This window comes from Denticeps clupeoides, unplaced genomic scaffold (genome assembly GCF_900700375.1).
Source record: "Denticeps clupeoides unplaced genomic scaffold, fDenClu1.1, whole genome shotgun sequence".
In the NCBI taxonomy this organism is placed as follows: domain Eukaryota; kingdom Metazoa; phylum Chordata; class Actinopteri; order Clupeiformes; family Denticipitidae; genus Denticeps; species Denticeps clupeoides.
In genome coordinates, this window is record NW_021629709.1 from 64,918 (window position 1) to 70,917 (window position 6,000).

The following is a 6,000-nucleotide window of genomic DNA, read 5'->3' on the forward strand; positions in this document are numbered from 1 at the left end:
AAAATGAAAGTATTTACATGGCTTTGTTAGCTTTTTTTGCCTTTTCTCCATCATAATTTGATAGTAAAGCGGGAGTTTTCACTCTTTGATATGTGTTCAAGCCCCTTTGGTTTAAAGTTCAAGATATTCAAGCAGAGTTTGTGTATGGACAAACCAGCTGAAGATTGCCCAATCTTGTCTGATCTCAGAATCTAAGAAGGCTTGGACCTGGTTAGTACTTGGATGGGAGACTACGTGGGAATGCCTGGTGCTGTAAGCTTTAACTATTGTAAAACTTTTAAAATGAAAGTATTTACATGGCTTTGTTAGCTTTTTTTGCCTTTTCTCCATCATAATTTGACAGTAAAGCGGGAGTTTTCACTCTTTGATATGTGTTCAAGCCCCTTTGGTTTAAAGTTCAAGATTTTCAAGCAGAGTTTGTGTATGGACAAACCAGCTGAAGATTGCCCAATCTTGTCTGATCTCAGAAGCTAAGAAGGCTTGGGCCTGGTTAGTACTTGGATGGGAGACTACGTGGGAATGCCATGTGCTGTCAGCTTTAACTATTGTAAAACTTTTAAAAATGAAAGTATTTACATCACTTTGTTAACTTTTTTTTAAAGTAAGTTAAGGGGTATTTTCTTTCTTTGATATGTTTTCCCGCCTTTTTTTTTTTTTTTTTTTTTTAAACTTCTCTTCAGGTTTCTTTGTCTGTGCGTGCTCTACAACGATCATTCACAGGCTTGGCTATGGAGTGGGGTGGAGCTGAATCGATTAGGTGGGGTTTTCCAGCCCTCGGCCTTAAGGTGCTACGCACCCTGATGTCAGTTTAATATCTGATACGTCATATTAAGCGGATTTGTAGAACATGGAGTCGGCAATAGGGCCTGCTCCATCCGCTCCATTCATCGACCCAGTATTGCAATACCTCTAGAAGGTGTGCACTTTATTTGTTGTATTGCAAATAAAAGCTTACCACTCCAACTTTTTGCCTTTTCTCCATGATAATTTGACAGTAAAGCGGGGGTTTTCACTCTTTGATATGTGTTCAAGCCCCTTTGGCTTAAAGTTCAAGATTTTCAAGCAGAGTTTGTGTATGGACAAACCAGCTGAAGAATTCCCAATCTTGTCTGATCTCAGAAGCTAAGAAGGCTTGGGCCTGGTTAGTACTTGGATGGGAGACTACGTGGGAATGCCATGTGCTGTAAGCTTTAAATATTGAAAACTTTTAAAATGAAAGTATTTACATGGCTTTGTTAGCTTTTTTTGCCTTTTTCTCCATCATAATTTGACAGTAAAGCGGGTAGTTTTCACTCTTGATAATGTGTTCAAGCCCCTTTTGGTTTAAAGTTCAAGATTTTCAAGCAGAGTTTGTGTACGGACAATGCCAGCTGAGGAATTGCCCAATCTTGTCTGATCTCAGAAGCTAAGAAGGCTTGGGCCTGGTTAGTACTTGGATGGGAGACTACGTGGGAATGCCATGTGCTGTAAGCTTTAACTATTGAAAAACTTTTAAAATGAAAGTATTTACATGGCTTTGTTAGCTTTTTTTGCTTTTTCTCCATCATAATTTGACAGTAAAGCGGGAGTTTTCACTCTTTGATATGTGTTCAAGCCCCTTTGGTTTAAAGTTCAAGATTTTCAAGCAGAGTTTGTGTATGGACAAACCAGCTGAAGATTGCCCAATCTTGTCTGATCTCAGAAGCTAAGAAGGCTTGGGCCTGGTTAGTACTTGGATGGGAGACTACGTGGGAATGCTAGGTGCTGTAAGCTTTAACTATTGTAAACTTTTAAAATGAAAGTATTTACATCACTTTGTTAACTTTTTTTTAAAGTAAGTTAAGGGGTATTTTCTTTCTTTGATATGTTTTCCCGCCTTTTTTTTTTTTTTTTTTTTTTTAAACTTCTCTTCAGGTTTCTTTGTCTGTGCGTGCTCTACAACGATCATTCACAGGCTTGGCTATGGAGTGGGGTGGAGCTGAATCGATTAGGTGGGGTTTTCCAGCCCTCGGCCTTAAGGTGCTACGCACCCTGATGTCAGTTTAATATCTGATACGTCATATTAAGCGGATTTTTAGAACAGGGAGTCGGCAATAAGGCCTGCTCCATCCGCTCCATTCATCGACCCAGTATTGCATTGCCTCTAGAAGGTGTGCACTTTATTTGTTGTATTGCAAATAAAAGCTTACCACTCCAACTTTTTGCCTTTTCTCCATGATAATTTGACAGTAAAGCGGGAGTTTTCACTCTTTGATATGTGTTCAAGCCCCTTTGGCTTAAAGTTCAAGATTTTCAAGCAGAGTTTGTGTACGGAGAAACCAGCTGAAGAATTCCCAATGTTGTCTGATCTCAGAAGCTAAGAAGGCTTGGGCCTGGTTAGTACTTGGATGGGAGACTACCTGGGAATACCAGGTGCTGTAAGCCTTAACTATTGAAATAATTTTAAAATGAAAGTATTTACATGGCTTTGTTAGCTTTTTTTTGCCTTTTCTCCATCATAATTTGACAGTAAAGCGGGAGTTTTCACTCTTTGATATGTGTTCAAGCCCCTTTTAGTTTAAAGTTCAAGATTTTCAAGCAGAGTTTGTGTACGGACAAACCAGCTGAGGATTGCCCAATCTTGTCTGATCTCAGAAGCTAAGAAGGCTTGGGCCTGGTTAGTACTTGGATGGGAGACTACGTGGGAATGCCATGTGCTGTAATCTTTAACTATTGAAAAACTTTTAAAATGAAAGTATTTACATGGCTTTGTTAGCTTTTTTTGCTTTTTCTCCATCATAATTTGACAGTAAAGCGGGAGTTTTCACTCTTTGATATGTGTTCAAGCCCCTTTGTTTAAAGTTCAAGATTTTCAAGCAGAGTTTGTGTATGGACAACCAGCTGAAGATTGCCCAATCTTGTCTGATCTCAGAAGCTAAGAAGGCTTGGGCCTGGTTAGTACTTGGATGGGAGACTACGTGGGAATGCTAGGTGCTGTAAGCTTTAACTATTGTAAAACTTTTAAAATGAAAGTATTTACATCACTTTGTTAACTTTTTTTTAAAGTAAGTTAAGGGGTATTTTCTTTCTTTGATATGTTTTCCCGCCTTTTTTTTTTTTTTTTTTTTTTTAAACTTCTCTTCAGGTTTCTTTGTCTGTGCGTGCTCTACAACGATCATTCACAGGCTTGGCTATGGAGTGGGGTGGAGCTGAATCGATTAGGTGGGGTTTTCCAGCCCTCGGCCTTAAGGTGCTACGCACCCTGATGTCAGTTTAATATCTGATACGTCATATTAAGCGGATTTTTAGAACAGGGAGTCGGCAATAAGGCCTGCTCCATCCGCTCCATTCATCGACCCAGTATTGCATTGCCTCTAGAAGGTGTGCATTTTATTTGTTGTATTGCAAATAAAAGCTTACCACTCCAACTTTTTGCCTTTTCTCCATGATAATTTGACAGTAAAGCGGGAGTTTTCACTCTTTGATATGTGTTCAAGCCCCTTTGGCTTAAAGTTCAAGATTTTCAAGCAGAGTTTGTGTACGGAGAAACCAGCTGAAGAATTCCCAATGTTGTCTGATCTCAGAAGCTAAGAAGGCTTGGGCCTGGTTAGTACTTGGATGGGAGACTACCTGGGAATACCAGGTGCTGTAAGCCTTAACTATTGAAATAACTTTTAAAATGAAAGTATTTACATGGCTTTGTTAGCTTTTTTTGCCTTTTCTCCATCATAATTTGACAGTAAAGCGGGAGTTTTCACTCTTTGATATGTGTTCAAGCCCCTTTAGTTTAAAGTTCAAGATTTTCAAGCAGAGTTTGTGTATGGACAAACCAGCTGAAGATTGCCCAATCTTGTCTGATCTCAGAAGCTAAGAAGGCTTGGACCTGGTTAGTACTTGGATGGGAGACTACGTGGGAATGCCATGGTGCTGTAAGCTTTAACTATTGTAAAACTTTTAAAATTAAAGTATTTACATCACTTTGTTAACTTTTTTTTAAAGTAAGTTAAGGGGTATTTTCTTTCTTTGATATTTTTTCCCGCCTTTTTTTTTTTTTTTTTTTTTTTAACTTCTCTTCAGGTTTCTTTGTCTGTGCGTGCTCTACAACGATCATTCACAGGCTTGGCTATGGAGTGGGGTGGAGCTGAATCGATTAGGTGGGGTTTTCCAGCCCTCGGCCTTAAGGTGCTACGGAGCCTGATGTCAGTTTAATATCTGATACATCATATTAAGTGGATTTGTAGAACAGGGAGTCGGCAATAGGGCCTGCTCCATCCGCTCCATTCATCGACTCAGTATTGCATTGCCTCTAGAAGGTGTGCACTTTATTTGTTGTATTACAAATAAAAGCTTACCACTCCAACTTTTTGCCTTTTCTCCATGATAATTTGACAGTAAAGCGGGAGTTTTCACTCTTTGATATGTGTTCAAGCCCCTTTGGTTTAAAGTTCAAGATTTTCAAGCAGAGTTTGTGTACGGACATGCCAGCTGAAGATTGCCCAATCTTGTCTGATCTCAGAAGCTAAGAAGGCTTGGGCCTGGTTAGTACTTGGATGGGAGACTACGTGGGAATGCCCATGTGCTGTAATCTTTAACTATTGAAAAACTTTAAAATGAAAGTATTTACATGGCTTTGTTAGCTTTTTTTTGCCTTTTCTCCATCATAATTTGACAGTAAAGCGGGAGTTTTCACTCTTTGATATGTGTTCAAGCCCCTTTGGTTTAAAGTTCAAGATTTTCAAGCAGAGTTTGTGTACGGACATGCCAGCTGAGGATTGCCCAATCTTGTCTGATCTCAGAAGCTAAGAAGGCTTGGGCCTGGTTAGTACTTGGATGGGAGACTACGTGGGAATGCCATGTGCTGTAATCTTTAACTATTGAAAAACTTTTAAAATGAAAGTATTTACATGGCTTTGTTAGCTTTTTTTTGCTTTTTCTCCATCATAATTTGACAGTAAAGCGGGAGTTTTCACTCTTTGATATGTGTTCAAGCCCCTTTGGTTTAGTGTTCAAGATTTTCAAGCAGAGTTTGTGTATGGACAAGCCAGCTGAGGATTGCCCAATCTTGTCTGATCTCAGAAGCTAAGAAGGCTTGGGCCTGGTTAGTACTTGGATGGGAGACTACGTGGGAATGCCAGGTGCTGTAAGCTTTAACTATTGTAAAACTTTTAAAATGAAAGTATTTACATCACTTTGTTAACTTTTTTTAAGTAAGTTAAGGGGTATTTTCTTTCTTTGATATGTTTTCCCGCCTTTTTTTTTTTTTTTTTTTTTTTTTAAACTTCTCTTCAGGTTTCTTTGTCTGTGCGTGCTCTACAACGATCATTCACAGGCTTGGCTATGGAGTGGGGTGGAGCTGAATCGATTAGGTGGGGTTTTCCAGCCCTCGGCCTTAAGGTGCTACGCACCCTGATGTCAGTTTAATATCTGATACGTCATATTAAGCGGATTTTTAGAACAGGGAGTCGGCAATAAGGCCTGCTCCATCCGCTCCATTCATCGACCCAGTATTGCATTGCCTCTAGAAGGTGTGCATTTATTTGTTGTATTGCAAATAAAAGCTTACCACTCCAACTTTTTGCCTTTTCTCCATGATAATTTGACAGTAAAGCGGGAGTTTTCACTCTTTGATATGTGTTCAAGCCCCTTTGGCTTAAAGTTCAAGATTTTCAAGCAGAGTTTGTGTACGGAGAAACCAGCTGAAGAATTCCCAATGTTGTCTGATCTCAGAAGCTAAGAAGGCTTGGGCCTGGTTAGTACTTGGATGGGAGACTACCTGGGAATACCAGGTGCTGTAAGCCTTAACTATTGAAATAATTTTAAAATGAAAGTATTTACATGGCTTTGTTAGCTTTTTTGCCTTTTCTCCATCATAATTTGACAGTAAAGCGGGAGTTTTCACTCTTTGATATGTGTTCAAGCCCTTTAGTTTAAAGTTCAAGATTTTCAAGCAGAGTTTGTGTGATGGACAAACCAGCTGAAGATTGCCCAATCTTGTCTGATCTCAGAAGCTAAGAAGGCTTGGACCGGTTAGACTTGGATGGG